This window comes from Protopterus annectens, chromosome 10.part0, assembly GCF_019279795.1.
Source record: "Protopterus annectens isolate FY-2018-M chromosome 10.part0, PAN1.0, whole genome shotgun sequence".
NCBI classification, from domain to species: Eukaryota; Metazoa; Chordata; order Ceratodontiformes; family Protopteridae; genus Protopterus; species Protopterus annectens.
In genome coordinates this window covers 1726878785-1726897154 of record NC_056744.1, presented here as the reverse complement: position 1 = coordinate 1726897154, position 18370 = coordinate 1726878785, and the positions used below count along the sequence as shown (strand labels likewise).

The following is an 18370-nucleotide window of genomic DNA, read 5'->3' as shown; positions in this document are numbered from 1 at the left end:
ACATGTATCCCTAATGACCAGGGTATACAATCCATTAGAGAATTGCTTCAGCTATACCCTGAAATCAGTTGTAATAAGAATATATTAATATGTCAATTATTAGATCTGGTTCTTTCAAACAATGTTTTCTCCTTCTCAAACCAAATGTATTTACAGAAGTGGGGTGTTGCCATGGGCACACCCTGTGCCAATACATACGCAAATTTGGTTGTTAATTGGTGGGAAAGAGAATATTTATTCAATAATGACTTATATAAGAAAATTATATTATATTCCAGGTTTGTGGATGATATCTTAATAATTTGGGAAGGCACAATAGAACAGTTTGAGAGTTTTTTGAAATACCTAGAAAGCACATCGAGTTTTCTAAGGTTCACAATGGAGGCATCCTATACTGAAATAATTTTTTTAGATTTGAATCTAAAGATTAATAATGGGAAAATTATATCTAGTTTATACAGAAAGAGGTGTTGGAAGAATGCAATACTTAGTTTTGATAGCATGCATCCTAGGTATGTCTTCAGTGGTATAGTGAAAAGTCAATTCACCAGACTTAACAGAATATGTAAAGAACACTTAGACCTTGGAACCCAAGCAGATCTGATGGAAGAACTATTTATAGAGAGGGGCTACAATAAGATGATGGTCAAAGAGATTAGAGAGCAAGTAATTAGAACAACAGATGATTCTGACACATTACAGATAGAGAGAGGTCATTGGAGTTATAATGAAAAATTTCACCCAAGACATCAAGAAAGAGTGCAGTTCATTACCACATATACCAATGATAATAAGAGAATTATAGAAATTATAAAAGAACATTGGCAGGTGCTGATAATAGATGATAGAACTGCAAAATTAATAGGTGAAAGCCCTAGATTCATATATAGGAACAATAAGAATTTAAAGAGATTATTATGTAAAACATACAAGAAAGAAGTGACCATGGATATAGAGCCCACTATGAATATGGGCACTTATGCATGTAATCAATGCAATATGTGTAAATTTATTACAGGAGTTCAGATATATACACATCCTGTCTTGAACTATGTGTTTAGACCTAGATTTCATGCATCATACAATACCTGCAATGTTATTTATTTAGCAACTTGTGAACACTGTTCAGCATTCTACATAGGACTTACTAAGAGAGAATTTAAGAAGAGAATATATAATCACATATATGATATAAAGAAGAATAATGAAACCAACGCTTTGGCGAAACATATAAGGCAATATGGAACACACAGTTTCAAATTCAGGGTCTTACAAATTATTGAAAAAGACAGAAGTGGGGGTGATATGGTTAATGCACTTGAACAGAAAGAACTATATTGGATATTAAAGATGAAAGCACACCATCCACCAGGTCTGAATCAATATGTTCCCATGAAACCAGTGTTAAGAAAGAATTAATATTGCTAATGTCTACATATTATTTATTCTCTGGGATCTATAAGCCATACATACTTATGCTGTTATATATATTGCACATTAACTGGGTTTCTTACAACTAGTTTATTTATTTATTAATTGATTCATATTTATTTCTCAATATTATAGGATTTTGGTTTTAACTATATTTATATATATACATATATACATATTTTTATAATAATTCATAAGCACTAAGCACTTTATCAATATAATATACACTATATTTACATGGATGTTATACTGGATATAGATTTCAATTTGATTCATAACATTCAGGTTATAAATATGGATCTATTATAATAATGTGAACATTACTGGCTTGATTATTTGTTTTAATAATGAATTACATTAATTTTATTTATATTCATTATTACTATCTCTACTTTTATTGTTTTAAATTTGATAGTTGCATCTAGTTTTTGATATATATTTTAGAATTAGTTCAATAATGCATAGATGCTATGTTAATAAATTGTTAGGTTGTGCTGTATTAAATAATATATATTCAACATCGTCTTATAGGTCAGCTATACCTTTAAAAAGCTTGAGATGTTACTAATTGGTAAGGCAATTGTTTTAATTGAATCTTAGATGATACTATTTAAACTGAGCTACTTTTGTGTATAATGAAATCTGATGAAGCGTATGGTGCATACGTGAAAGCGCTCATTTCGTTTTTCTTTGCCTTTTTGTGGAATAAAGAAGAATTTTTAACCAAACACTGATGGTTGTTCAATGAATGGTGTGATTCCAGCTGCCTTTTCGTTCTGGTTCTACTTGTGTTTCATATTACTATGTAAGAATAATATGTAAAATCTGTTTCTCATATTGGGGCTTAGTCCTCCATTTATGGGGAGTTCTCCTGATCCTTGAGCTAATGTGATGAGAAGTTATGTCCTCAACTCAGCACTGCATGCACCACTTACTACTAAACAGAATGAGGCCACTCCACTGTGCCTACCCAATAGAGGCATCAAAAATGTGACATTCCATGCCTCTCACCAACAGATTCCACACCGGATCCATTCCCACAGTAGCACAACAGATCTTTCTTGAGGGATTTCATTCCTGTTACATCAGTCCAGGTTATTCCTCGAAAGCCACCCTGTCACTGGAAGACATTATGCCTTCGCCAGAAAACCACCGTGTCTATCTCCTGTGATGCATCCACCCCACCTACACTGTGATGCCAGCCATGTGTCCATTGTGTCCCTTAGCACATGCAATCAAATTTGACCCACTCCACTGTCCCTCCTGTGGGGTGTATGCGGAGATGCCTGATACACAGTGTGACTGTCTAGAATAGCTTTTAACTAACACTGGGTGGATCACATTTGTTCTGGATGACATCATACTATCACTGCATGCTCATCAGGGTACGTATACCTAGACTAAGTGCTGCAGCTTTGCTTGTGCTACCAGGTAATGCTGTGGTGGAGTCAGTGGTTCCCGGGACTGACAGCTGGACTGTATACTTTGTAATAATCATATTATGTAGAATGCAGCATGTTACAGACCTCTTTGTGGTTGTGGCAAAGTCATATTGCAATCCCCCCACAAATATATCCAGACAGTAGAATTAGGCCTTTAGCTGGCTAAACATACACACTATGATATTTCTGATTTGCTTTAAGGTAGTGTTATATTACAGCTTGGCTATGCCTTATGGGTTCTGTATAGGTATCATCAACCATACTGTGCAATATTATTATCCAAATGGTAAGTGCAACTGAACAATCAAGGCTTATTGGAGTGGTTTGGCCAGATCACTATATACATGCAATGTACTATAGAGCTTAAATTATCTCTTCACAAAACAGCCACAGTTGGAAGGTTTAAAAATATGTAATAATAAATAATAAAAACACAAGACAATACTTCTTACTCAGTGCTAATCAAGAGTTCAGAGATCACAGAGAAAAACTTAAAATAATACATTAGAAAAGTTCTGACATCAATACAGAAAAAAAACTAATCTAATTTTCCTAGTTCCTAGCTATATCTAAGAGAAAACACAGTTTTAAAATAAATGTACATATAGACACAGGCAGAGTGCTGGTGAGTTGGATGTTCTCAAGATAAATGCTAAATGCCCTCTGATTCTCTCTTTAAATTGGTAACACAGTGCTACTTCACATTACATCATTCTTAACAATTTTCTGTTTTTCCCAGGCTAACAGAAACTCAGAGGTTAATAGCCCTTCTGATCTTACAGCTGGTCAGGAATTCAGAGCAATAAAATATATTATACATGCAAATTCTAGCAATTAGCTCTGGTCTCAAAACAATAGCCAAAATTCCTTCATCCAGACATCTCTGCTCCGGGTTTTAGATCAAAGAATTATACCATGCTTGACTTATCAGCTTTCCTCTAGCAGAGTGCAATGTGGTTACATTTTTGAAGTTCAACATTTAGCAAAAAGAACAAGCATGTGGCTTACATTAATATTTACAAATGACATAATTATCTACAAAATTCTATCTGGCTAGGCTGGCAGCCTTCACCTATCTTCACATAGACCAACATGGAGTATGACACAGTCATAACAGTGCCTGTTTTTGAGATAATTGAGTGCACATTTGATGTGACAGATCCTGGCACTGGACAGACAGCTGACCCTGACTCTTTCCTTCTCCAACCTGGTGAATGGGATGTAAGTGTGTCTCAGAATGGAGTCACCTATAACTAAAACATGTTTGATTACACCTGGAGAACAGATTTGGATATGACATCTGTCCATATTTTCCACTGAATGTCAAAGAGTGCTGCTTCCTGTTTTTCTATAGTGCTTTCTAATTAATCTCAGATGATACCTAGCTCCACAGGCAATTGAAGCAATGCTGTCTAAAACTTCCAAATTGGTATTTTGGTTAGTGGCAATCACCAGTGATCTTGCATATCATTTTCTAAGTATTTCATTACTATTTATGTCAGTGTACATAATGCATTTAGTCTAATGCCTTAGAACAGAATACCTGCTGGGGTAGTCTTTTGACACAGACATTTGGCTGATTTGTTATCTGTTTCCTGTTGAGAATTAGTATTTAAAGACCCATTAATCAGATTTCAAAGCATTTACTGGACATTACCATTTTCCCCCAGCATTTAATGATAATGTTGCTGCACATGTAAATTTGTCAAGAAGTGTTAGCTCTCCTTCAACCCCTGACTGTGCTGAATGCTTTGAAGAGAAGAAAACAAAAGGAATCTTCATTCATTGTAAGCATTCGTAGGGCTTCCTTCAGACACCTATCCAGACTAAGGCAGATGCATATATGGTGATCAGATGCATGGGAACAGAATCTTCCAGTTTTGCCCCTTGCAGGGTTGAGCATGTTTGACTCTACAGTAAAAATGCATGTCATGCTTTGAGCCATTAGTGTGTGTGTGTGTGTGTGTGTGTGTGTGTGTGTGTGTGTGTGTGTGTGTGTGTGTGTGTGTGTGCGCACGCGTATGTGTGCGTGAGTGGTGCGTGTGTGTGTGTGTGTGTGTGTGTGTGTGTGTGTGTGTGTGTGTGTGTGTGTGTGTGTGTGTAATTATATATGACAAGAACAGGGAGATCTCTGCCCATGCACCTCACCAGTTTATATTCTTACTAAGCCAGCCTTCTCTTCAGACTTTGTATATATACCTTTCAACACCAGCTCTCTTCCACTCTTATTACCTTTTTTTTTTGTTTTGGCATAGAAGACTGTACTTCCATACCTTTCTGTATCCTGACTGTAATATTTAACCAGTCTCTTTTTTTATCTTTTGATTATTGCATAACTGGTGTCCTTCCCTGTGGTTTATTGTAACCTTTATGTCAGTCTTTGTAAAGTATTGTAAATATGCATTGCTCATTTGCAACACTCTTTAAATGCTGCTTCCTCCATGGGCCTCTACTGAAATCTGAATGTATTACAAAAATTCAATAAATAAATCAAATTATTCATTTCATACCAAGACAGAGTATAAATGGATAGGTCTGGCCCCCTTTGTCATTTTATAGCTTCCAATACTTTGTTCTCAAACCAGATTTAATAACTAGTTATACACCCACCTTCCTAGTTTACTGGAATATCACACATTTGCCTTGTAGTATTCCATTGAAGCCCTAACACATATTTCATGGCAGCAAACTGTGCAAGGTCTTTGGTCACACACTGACACAGACAGATTTCCACATCTGTCAGTATTTCAGGCATTTCTGTGCCACACAGCATTTCCTCCAAAGAAATACAGCTACTTGTCTATAATCAAGGAATAAAAATATTCCTTTTTATTTGCTTTATTTAGCATCCACAATTAGCTTTCTCTGGCCACTTCATGAATATGTGTACCTCCAGTATTGGAGTGCTCAACATTATTTGCATTTCCAAACAATAGCTGTCTTGGGGGTTGGTATTCAATCCTTTCGTACTCACCTTTGCAACTCTTACAGTTGTAAGGGCCATGCTCTGGTGACTTGAAGCCTAGCTGGTGTGTCACTATTAAGTTATGTAAGATAGTGTAGTAAGTGAAGGGAACCATAATGATAGGTGGATGATCTCATTGTAATTCTAAAATTGTAATAACTGAGAGGTTGATGTCAGCAATTAGTGAACATTTCCTGTAGCAGACTTACTCCATCTTATACCAGACAGTCGTTCACATAATTAATGCCATTGTCAATTGTGTCACAAAGAATGGCATAGTTGTTGCAGGCCTACCCATGAGATGTGTAGGGTGGTGCTCAAGCACAGTCGAATTATTCATTTTAATGTGTACAGGACAATTTTGTATAAGTAGTTGTATAGTCTGTTTTATTTCAAAGCCTTTGATTATTATTAAAGTGAGTATATTAATTGCAATAAGGCATTGACAAGTTCGTAACAAGCTGGAACCAATCCCATGGAAAGACACCTTTTTACACAATGTTTGAGAAACCATTATTAGCCATGAGACTTAATACCAAGTGGGTGGTCACATTCCACAGGCAACACACTGTTCAGAATCCTGTGTATCAGTTATACCCTCCTAACAGTGTTTGCAGTCCAACCATTGTGTAGTGTGTTCCATTTCACCTGTGCAGTGGATTATGGCTGGTTCCCTTGACACATTTTAATTTGTGTGATCATGTACTAATGTCTGATGCACAGTGTGAGAGAGCCTATATTACTCAGGTTTCAGAAAGTTGATGGCAAAGAGGTATATGTAATGTGATACATTTTTTTGGCATCCTGAAGGAATTTCTTGTGTACACACATATTTTTACAAACAGCACAGTCCTATGAAGTATGTGTGCGGATGTCAGCCTGTGCTGTTCAGGAGAACTTTGAGCAAGATGTCCAATATTCACAAATGCCACACAGCATAGCCTGGTAAAGTGACTTTCACAAAGGAAAATTATTATTGGAAAATTGACATTCAGTACACCTGACACTGTAAATAGAAGTTTAGTCCTTTGCACTTACTGTCTGACATCACAAATTCGGTTAGTAGAACTGGAATGGGATGCTGCAGTTCTCAATTTACTGAAGGTTATAACCCTCCCGAGTGCTGTTTCCTACAAACTGCACACATTTCTTAGTTTTGGAGAGACCATAGAATAAGTAGTAATGTGCCATTATGAAGGACTCGGTCTTGCTAAATATTTATTTTTATTTATTTATTTTATTTTACAATTGTTAACCGGGAAATTCCGACTGGACCAGGTCCATTTTCAGCAGAGGCCTGGGGAGAAAAGCTCTGGCATCTAGTTGTACAAAACATTACAGCAAGTATAATACACAAATAAGATGTAGTAAACAGGTTACAACATATATGATGAACATAGTAATATAACAAGAAATAACTAAAAGTACTCCAAATAAATGATGGTACAGAAAATAAGTAAAATGACAATGTCAGTTATACATTGGTAAGAGAAGAAAATATATTAAGTAAATTCTACAGTTAAAAGTTCAGCTTTTGAAATGAACAAGCAGGCAAGTGATCAGAGAGCAATTTGGAGAGTTAGGGTAAGGTTATATGATACAGGGACATAACCAGGTACAAAGGAGATGTGATTTGAGGGAGTTTTTGAATATAGAGATGGAGGGGGCAGTGGACATGGAATGGGGTAGAGAGTCCCAATTTCTGGCAACGGTGTGGGAGTAGAGTACTTTCCCTGCATTATTATTGGCCTTGGTGATGGAGAGGAGAGATTTTTCACTAGATCTGAGGTACCGGTTTGCAGTGTAGACAATAACTAGATTGGATATTGAGGGTTTTTTTCAGGGGATTTGAGAATATTGTAGGCTGTACCCAGCTGGTGATAGTTAAGTAGCTGTGATAGCTCAAGTCATTTTAGTTCTTTTAGTGCAGTGCAGTGATGGGTTCAATAGGTTGAGTTAGTAGCAAACTTGGCTATTTTATTGTAGCATGATTCTAGTATGTCTAGGTCACACTTTCTGATTTGGGTGAAGATTGGTGCTGCGTATAACAGAGTTGAGAGGAGGTCGCTTTGTGCAAGAGTGACTCTAGCTTTTTGTGAGAGAAAGGACATATGCCTGTTGTGTACTAGTTTTATGGTATGTGAGATGTGGACACCAAAGTGAAGATTATTGTCAATTTCAATGTCCAGAAGTTTGGTGTGGTTATAGGGGGAGATGGTGGTGCTGTCCTTAGATGTTATGGTAAAGGAGAGGGTCTTTTTTGATCTATTAGGGGAACATAGTAGCAATTTTGTCTTTTTGTGGCTTAGAATTAGTTGGATACCTGAGATCCATCTTTTTACAGAGTTGAAGGTATCCTGAGTGAGTGTTTGTAGGGTGGTGGGAGATGAGGTGGAGCAGATTAGGGTTGAATCATCTGCATATTGAATGAGTGTGGAATGCTGTGTAGAGATATTGAGGTTATTTGTGAATATAGAAAATAGTAGCGGGTCCAGTATAGAGCCCTGTGGGACTCCTATGGTGGTTAGAACTTGTGGAGACAGATTTCCTTTCTACTGGACAGATTGTTGCCTGTCAGATAGGTAGCTTCTGAACCAGGCTATAGTAGAGGAGGTGAAGGATAGTGATGTTAGTGAGTCTAGTAGGATGGAGTGGGAGACCATGTCAAATGCCTTTGAGAGGTCTAGGAAAATGGCTGATACATACTTGTTATCGTTCCTGTGAAGGTTGATAATGATTAGTGAAGGACAGAAGGGTGGTGGTAGTGTTGTGATGTGGATGGAAACCATGTTGTGTGGTAGATAGGAGATTGTGTGTGTTAAGAAATGTCATCACCTGCAAATGGATGCATTTCTCAAGAATTTTAGATAGGGGGCACAGGATGGCAATAGGTCGGTAGTTGGAGAAGTCGTAGGAGTTACTTCCTTTATGGAGAGGAATGATGTGAGATACTTTCCAGAGTTTGGGTACGTAGGATTCTTGTATGGAGTGGTTGATTAGGATGGAGACAGGATAGATGAGCAGAATAATGTTATAATAGAAACAATATAAAAATGCCTCAAAGAGAAATTACTTATGACAGTGCAAGGAATAGAGAATTGCTTTATTCATTTATTTATTTGATATTTGTTTACCGGGGTGGTCTGACTAAGTCTACAGAACCCATTTTCAGCTGAGACCAGGGGAGGAAAGCTCCACATACAATGCAATACAAATACATTATATTCCAAAAAAAACAATACAAGTGACATAAGGAATACTATACATAAATAAGTTGATAGAACATAAGCTAGATCGCAAGATATACTACACATCTGGACAATTATATAATAGTTTGCTGTAGAATTTGAGAACAACATAGTAACTTCAAAAAGAAAACATTAGTTATATGAGTAGTATGAGTGATATAGAATTTCCTAAAATATTCAGTACTCACCCCCCCCCCCCCAAAAAAAAATCATTGCACTATATGGACCATGGAAAATAATTTAATTTTATGTACATTCTTTTACTGTGTGAGTATCAGAGCGTCAGTTTTGTGAAATAGTGTTTTGCTGTAATTTAACAAATCTGGATATGACTAGAATGACAGGAAATTACAGAAAAAACATGCCACAGGACATCTGATCCTCAGAATAAAGAAACAGTTACACAAACCCAAGTTGCAGTAATATTGTGTTGTAGATATAGTAAGGGATGAATAATTTGTCACTAGTAATAAAACAAACCGAAGTAATCAAGTAATTTCTGCAAAGTGCACCCAGACAAAAATAATTAAACTACTTAAATAAATAAATACATTTTCCTACTGCAGACAGAGGGGAAGAGATTTAGATTGGAAGTCCCTTCCTTTCTATTATGAGTTGTCAACTGCACCTAATTCTGCAAAGAACTCTTATTGCTGTGACTGTTTTAACACCTCTGCAATAGTGTGGGAGGAGGGGGGAGTCAATTCATCTTGGACTGCAAAAGAAAACCCTAAACAAAGGCCTGCAATTTAGCTACTTTTCTGGTTGTAATTTATTTATTTATTCACATTTGTTTACCAGGAAAGTTCACTGGGCCAGAAAGTACCCATTTTCAATGGAGGCCCGGGGAGAAAATTTCCAAAAAGATTCATACAATACATACATTTGATAAAATACCTAATTGGCAAAATGCAAGAAAATACAATTGATAAAATACTCACTTGGCAAAATACAAAACAAAGTAATAAGGCAAGTCACTGTGCATAAACCAGCTGTACTGACAGTAGGAATATACACAGGCACAGTAATCAGATGTAGATTATCATCCAGGTGAAGTTTTAGATGTTAGTATAGGATGGAGGTGGGTAAAGTGGGATTAGCAGGAGAGAGATAGAGTCAGGTTATAGGTTGTGAGGCACTAACACATGAGCATAGCCACTGGGAGGAAAGATGTTGTCTTATTTAAAATCACACGTGTGAGAGATGGCATCACATTCAGATGTCTCCCAAAATAATTAAATCATAGCTCTTTTCTAAGAAAATATCATTCAGAATAACAAACTTTATCAATCAGACAACTGCTGTTGACCAATAAGAAATTGTTTACTAGTACATTGTACAATATGGTTATTCATTAGATCAGTTGTAAATATCAATTATAAAATACATCAGTTGTACTGAAATAAATTAGCAGTACTTTAAACAAAATTTTTGACTCTGTGGTAAAACAAGTAGAAAGAATGCTGCTTCAGATATAATGGGTAGAAACATTTGTAACTGTTTTAGTGTTCCAGCTGACTTGCTTGTTCAGCAAAAACATTCTCTTTCAAATACACAAACCTTCCTGTCTCACATGTGCATGCACCATCAGAAGGGTAAGATTTAACCCTTTACAATCAGAGGTGCTATGTTATCACATTCTTGGGTACAGTGACAGAGCTTCACACATTTGGTACAGAATGGCTATGATATCACAATCTCTGGTCCAGTCACATAACTTGATCCATTTGGTACTAAAAGGCTTTTTTATCACATTCTTGGGTCACAGCCGGTCTTAGGCATAGGCAAAGTAGTTGAGTGCCTAGGGCTCCATACAGAGCGGCCTTATAAAAGGTGCAATTTTTATATATTGATTTGTTTTAATTAATTTATTTTTCTCAGTCCATAAAGTCTGGGTTGTTCTCGGCATCCTGTCTCTGGGTCTTTCCCAACTGTACTGTAGTGTTTGCACTCTCCCTCCACTTCCATAGTCCTGTCCATCAAGGGTGCCGGAACCATAGCGCAAGGAGGGTGAGCACTCTCCCACTTTTACAGCTGCAGGTTGACCAGGAAGCTTCAACTATTAAAAGAAAAACAAAAAACAACTTCACTAAATGGTGCAAGTGCCTTCTCCTTTAAGGAGGAACATGCATGTTTCGCATGTATGCACACCACTGAGGATGTAAATACATTCACACTCACACTCAGCATTTAAGCTGGCAGTTCTGTTAAGAGAGAAGGGAGATAAGGCAAATGCATGTGTGTGCTTGTGGCCATTCGATTGAGAAAGAAGGTGTGTGTGTGTGTGTGTGTGTGTGTGTGTGTGCGTGTGTGTGTGTGCGTGCGTGCGTGCGTGTGTGTGTGTGTGTGTGTGTGTGTGTGTGTGTGTGTGTTACTGTGTGAGAGAGTAAGTGTATGTATGGAATTGAAACTAACTGTTCATTGCTTTATGAAAGAGAAGGTGTGTGTGCGTGTGTGTGTGTGTGTGTGTGTGTGTGTGTGTGTGTGTGTGTGTGCGCATGCATGCGTCTGTGTGTAAAATACATTTATTTCTTAAAATAGTTGCTTCGAGCCTAATGACATTACAATGTTTGCCCAGTACTACTGCACTCCATACTTCTTTTACTGCAGTTCCTTTTTAATGATGACACTTCTGTTGCACTATTTTTTTACTGTTGTATGACTGATATTGCACCATATGTCCTTGTAGCTGTCATTATACTCCCAAGTATTACATGTGAAAAATACCCTTTTAGACCTAGCTCACATATTCTGTTACCAAAAAAAAAAAAAACAGCAGTAAATAGGGTAACTAAGAAAACAAATGAGTACTGGAACAGTGCATTGACATGTTGGTTTGTAAATTGTTCTGTCTTTAAGGTCTTTAAGGTTGTTGCAAATTATACAGAAGCATTCCGTGTTTATTATTTTCCCTTCTTTATGGAGGTAGGCAGATGTATTATATCACCTACCCGGGCTCCAGTGTGTGTATGTGTATGTATGTGTAGGGAATTTAAATTAGCCATTCTGTTTGTATGAGAGATAAAGTGCGTGTGAGTGAATGTGTGTGTGTGTGTGTGTGTGTGTGTGTGTGTGTGTGTGTGTGTGTGTGTGTGTGTGTGTGTGTGTGTGTGTGTGTGTGTGTCTTACTGTGTGAGAGAGTAGGTGTATGTATGGAACTGGAACTAACTGTTCACTGCTTTATGAAAGAGAAGGTGTGTGTGTGTGTGTGTGTGTGTGTGTGTGTGTGTGTGTGTGTGTGTGTGTGTGTGTGTGTGTGTGTCTTACTATGTGCGAGAGTAGATGTATTTATAGAATTGGAACTAACTGTTGTGTGTGTGTGTGTGTGTGTGTGTGTTTAACATACTTTTTAAATGGCCAGATTAGCCTTATAGTTTTGACCTGTTTCTCATAAAATTTGTGGTTTTCTGGCAAATCAGGGAGTACTGTAGTCATTAAATAATGACATATGTGAGTTTTAGACTTTATATCCCTCAGAAAATACATGCTAACATAAATCCTGTTATTCTAGCAACTTTCTAAGTTAAAAAGAGCAATATTTAAAATCCATCCCTATTTTGGGCAATTGTATCCCCATTATTTTTGGCTTTGTCCAGATCTCTTGCACTAAGAAGTTGAGAGTTATGCCTGCCTCTCAACTGTTCAGAATTTTGCAGAATATCCTGTTTTTTGCCTGACATCTTTGGCCTATTCCACAACATTTGTGGTTTCCTGGCACATCACTAAGGATTGAAATAACTAAATAATGTCATACTTTTGAGTTTCAGACTTCATTTCCTTCAGAAAAATGCATGCTAAGACCAGTGCTCTTATTCTAGCAGGTTTCTAAGTCTATAAGAGCAGTATTTAAAATCTGTCCCTATTTTTGGCCCTTTGCCCCTCCCCCATTATTTTAGGCTTTGTCCAGATTTCTTATGATAAGAAGTTGAGAAGTACAGTGGTATGGTGTGTAATGTCCTAGTTAGGGGGAGAGCAGGTTAGACAATTAACTTGATCAGGCTTGACCATGAAACTTGGTTACAAGAGACAAGAGCCTGAATCCTCTACACCAACTACCAGACTGCCGATGGAATTGTGAGTATGAGTTTCAGTACATTTTCAGGGAATTGAGTTTTAGTGCATTTTCAAGGGATTGTGAGCTTCAAGGAAAAAAGTTTACTGTTGCTCATGCTAAGTCTGTTTTCAGTGTGTAATTGTTTTGTTTATGAAATAGCAGTCACGTTTTGTGTTGTAGAATATGAAAGCAGCGTCAGTAGCATAATTGCCTTTGGTGAAGAACGTTGTGGATTCTACTCCCACTCCATGTAGAACAAGTGTTGATATTGCAGTGCCCATTTTATTGCTGATTATTTGGTGCATTTTAAGGGGGGATAGGGGTTCTACACTCTCGAGTATATCCCCCTTTGTATGAGATTCCTAATAACTATAAACCTGTTGCCAGTTTAGCAGTCATCCCCTACTGTAATATTACCAGCTTACATGTTTTTAATGTAATATGGGCAATTAATTCTTCAAGGGTAGCAGGTGCTGAATTTGTAGATGAAACATTGAAATATAAAGTTGTTTGCCAGTAGCAACCTGTTCATTAGTTACAGATCTCTTTGATGTTGAATTATTTGGATGACTTTTACTTCTGCAGAGATTGTGCTTACTGAGTGATATTGGTAGATTGTAATGGCAGAAGTCTGAGTGGCTTTTTATGGCTGAAATTTTCTGATGTGGGTAGTTTTGTCATTATTGGTTCATACATTTTGTTTCATTGCTTATTAAAAGAATATTTAAAACTACAAATTTAAAACACATTCTGATGAGTGGTGCTGTTAACACAAGCAGGAGGGTGAATCAAAGAACACATACATGTATGTGTCCCTAAAAATGTGTGCAAGGACTCTATGGTTTGAAAACTTGTACTCAGTGTCGAAATATAATCTTTCTATATTGCACAGCTTATGAACAAATGGATTGTGACTAGATCTAGAGATGTTATTGTCCCTCTTTACACAGCCCTCATTAGGTCAATCATTTTGTATAATGCCCACTTTGACATGTATCTGTCCAAACACATGCAACAACTGGAATGCCCATAGAAATACCTTACTATAAAGATACAAGTCCTAAACAATAGGTCTTTCATTGACTATGTCAAAGCCTTATCACTATACTCGGTATCCTACAGTTTGCTAAGAGGTGACTTGCGGCTGGTATACACTATGACCTAATACTGATGGACCTACTTAACATCAGTAAGTCAAATGGTATCTGAAATACTCAGTCCGGGTAGCTAAACAGAATGATGTGGAGAGCCAGATATATATCACAGAGGATACCACTGTTTCAGAACAGACTCTACATTCAAGTAAAAGAAAGAATATCCCTGTCCATATTCAAATGCAACTTGGATCTAAGGATGGGTAATAGAAAATGCACCCCAGGATTGCCCCTCATGCCACTAATGGATAGATGCAGTTCCTAAGTAATGCAGTCCTTAAATGGGTCCCCTCAAACTATCTATGGTATGATCAGTTATTCTCATTTTGGTTAAATACACAATTTTCATCCATGAGATGGGGAAGACCAATCATGAAATGTTAATTCAGGCACCAAAAGTAAAATTGGCTAAGCTTAAAATGTCCTCCAAGTGAACTGTGTTGAGGGAGCAAATAGTTTAAAAAAAAATTGCCCCTTTTAGATCACTAAGTGCCCCTCTCACCCTCCACTCCCCCAGCCTTCAACAGCTTCCAGCACCTCTGCTGTCCATCCCTTGAATATTAAGATGTGAATCAGGGAGGGAGGGAGGGAGGCACATAAAGCACAGGGCTTGACTCCCTGCTGTGCTCTTCCATTCCCTCCCCCTGAATTTACAGTAACACACCAACTCCTCCAGTCTGCAACAACAACAACCAACTCCTCCAGTCTGAGCTGCTGTCTGCTAGTATAAAATTCAGATCACGTCCGCCTCTCATCCTGTTCTTCGGTAACGAGGTTGAGGCAGGCTGATTGGATTTTTGTTTTTGTATCCTGTGGCTTTTATAAGTCGGTGATGGGCAGCCTGAAGACTGAAACTTCTCTTCTGATTGAACTAAAGCAGCAAAGTGCTCATTTTTGAATTTCACTGCTGGTTCTGCCTGGTAAGTCGATGTGATTTTGAGTTTTTGCTGTGTGTGTTTTTGTTATGCACTGATGGTAAGCGGCCAGTCTATGTTTCTCAACTGTCCAAATTTCCCAGGAGAGTCCAGTTTTCACCCAGTTGCTCCATTTTTTATGTCTGTCTTTACAAATCAAAGGAAACTCCAGGCTGCCACAGCATCTGAGCAATTACCTTTGATAAAGAACTGGTAAGTGCTTTCACAGTGTACAATACTGCTTCATCAGACCATAGTAAAAGTAACAAAGCAGGCAAACTTTTAAATACAAAGTAATCCAATCAAATACAGACATTAAAATCACATCACAATTAAAAAGCATCTAAGCAGTGATTATGCCACCTCAATATGCACCAATAAATACACCTTAAACTGACAAGCCTGCAACTCACTGTTGTAATGGGCATGACTTAAAACAGGTTTTAAAGATACCCTTTCATTCATTCCAGAGAATGAATGTAATAACCTTAGCATTAAAGAAGAAACTGTATTTAAAGCCAAATGGACCTCACACATACAATTAAAAAAAGTTTATAAATCTTGTTCAGTTAAAGGTTTCCTCACATATGTAAATAAAGAATGCTGGGATAAAAACAGATGTTAAAAACATGCAGCATCTTAGTTGCACATGTGGCTGTAGCATGCAGCATCACATCAAAGTCCCCAGAGTGAGCGAAAAGAAAGGTTTCCCTAGACTTGGAGACAGACCACTGCCATAAATAAATGCAGAAAAGTACAGTCATGATGGTAGCAGCATACTTGCTAAACTGTTTTTCTTAACAGAGATTGTACTTGCTAAAAAGAAGGTGCCAAGGGTAAATGTAAGTAAAAGAAGCCATCAAGAGTAATTATAAGTAAACTTTGGAACACTGGACTGTTTATTAGTTTTATAGTATAACTTGACAGTAGGGAAGGTAACTGTACAGTGCCGTCCATGTATGTCAGGGACAGTGTATGACTCACTGTTCAAAGTATGTTTGGATATGATGCTCTCCTATGCACCATCATTCTTCCTCCCAGCACAACAGAAATACTCGATTGTTTGTTCTGTTAAAAATAATTCCATGACAGATAGACTTTCTATGAAATAGACTGATTAGTTAAGCTGTTACACAAACTAAGGGCTCTAGGCACAAATTAGTTAAGTAACTACCTTTGTGTACATATTTCCTACTTTAAAATGGAAATTATCACTTTCCTTTCATCGAGTATTTTACATCATTATAACTATTTTGAAATTTTAAATCACAATAAAGAGACATAAGAATATCTAAAACCAAAATCCCAAGTGCTGAGTAAGAGACAGAATAAAATAAACATGGGATACAAAGCAAAGAAAATCCATTAGCTAAACATATCAGAAATATCAGCAGTGAACATAATTATACTTTTATGGTTGTTGAGATCATGCACGTATATATGAGGCTAAGTGATATCCCCCAACAAAACAAAAAACAGGGAATTATATTGAATCTTGCAGTTGCAGGCAGATAAATGCAAAGGGCTGGATGGTAACGTTTCTTTAAGACCAGCCCTCAAAGCTACAGGGCTCTTCAGGTGAAAAGGATTATGTTTTAAGTGGAAAGTATACATGGTTTGCAACTAAGTATTTTATTGGTTGAATGTGAATGTCTTCAGAGTATTTATTTAAGTTGTTTTTATATTGTTTTATGGTCTGAAGAAGCTGACATAGTTAGTGAAAGTGCTTACCATCTTTTTGTGATAGCTTGTTTTGTGGAAGTTATTAAATTTCAACAATCCAAAAAAATCCAGAAAACAAACTCAAAATCACCAAAAATAGGAACCACAAATATTCAGCAAGAACGAAGTGTTTAATGTGAGACTTTAGACAAGCAAGAAAAAGAATTCCACAGACAAATTCCACACAATAAGTGCTTTTGTCTTGTTAGTATCAAGACTTCCTCAGACAATTAAAAACATTCCTCATACCATATTTAAATCCCCCTTATAAAATACACTTACCCCTTCCTTTGATTTTTCTATAAAAACTCACCAATTTAAACTTTAACATCATGTTTTATCGTTCTAAAGATTTTAGCCTTAAAACACTGATGACAGATACATGTTCATTCAACCTCGATCTTAGCCAATCATAATCATGATTCTATCTATGATTGGCTAAATATAGGTTGACATAACACTTGCAGGGGGATTTAAATATGGTATGAGGAATGTTTTTAATTGTCTGAGGAAGCCTTGATACTAACAAGACAAAAGCGCTTATTGTGTGGAATTTTTCTGTGGAATTGTTTTTATTGCTTGGTTTAAAGTCTCACATTAAAGACTTCATTCTCACTGAATATTTAGGGATCCTATTTTTAGTGATTTGAAGTTATTAAATTAATTGATTTTACTTCTGCTGAGATGCGGTGTTTTTTTTTTTTTTGGTGTGTTTCTAGTAAGCTTATCTTTGACACTCTCCCTTTAAATAAGTGAATGTAGTTAATTCACTTTTCTCTCACTGAAGCTGCATTTTTGCTTAGTGTGAAGCCTGAAGTTAGTAATTAAATTGCTGAGTTACGGAGTTTACTTTGTCTGGTTTATTATGTATTTTATTATTATGCTTAACACTTACATCTTTGTTTTATCAGTCAAGACTGGTTACAGGAAAACCATTCTTTTGTCCAGCTTACTTATACATGAAATGATTAAAGTGTGCATAATATATAGTGTTTCTATGTGATGTTAAACCATTTCACTAGTTTTTGTTTTTCTACTGTTTTTATTATAGCATTTATTTCGTATTACAAAATTCAAAGACCTTTCTGCAATAAAACAGTTGAAAAATAAGATAAAAGTGTGTACTACCAACCCACCCACATTGTAATCAGTGTGTAAATAAAAATAGATGAAAGAGGAGCACATTCATTACTAGTACAGAAGAAATGACATAATGAATAAAAGTTTGGCTTGTGAAGTTTAGCTTTTTTCATATATTCAAAATCTCTTAATATATCAAATAGAATTAACATCTGAGTCAGAATCTGCTGAGGATTTGTTAATTCGAACAATAAAATAAAAAAAAATGCTTAAAGGGATTAAATTTCACTTTCAGGTATAAAATAAACTTTTTAAATGCTTAAGGCAACATTGCTCATTTAAATGTAGACGGTCATTTGC

The 18370-nt window shown here is 36.6% G+C and overlaps 1 protein-coding gene and 1 long non-coding RNA gene across 2 annotated transcripts in view; one reads left to right on the top strand and one right to left on the bottom strand.

The window, feature by feature from the left end:
• LOC122813963 (zinc finger protein 665-like) overlaps positions 1–18370 on the top strand; it is a 275262-nt gene that overhangs the window by 63667 nt on the left and 193225 nt on the right. The window lies entirely within an intron of this gene.
• LOC122813968 overlaps positions 10386–18370 on the bottom strand; it is a 67173-nt gene continuing 59188 nt past the window's right edge. Inside the window, exon 2 of the long non-coding RNA XR_006366749.1 lies at positions 10386–11145. This is a non-coding gene — a long non-coding RNA (uncharacterized LOC122813968). The remainder of the gene's footprint in view (positions 11146–18370) is intronic.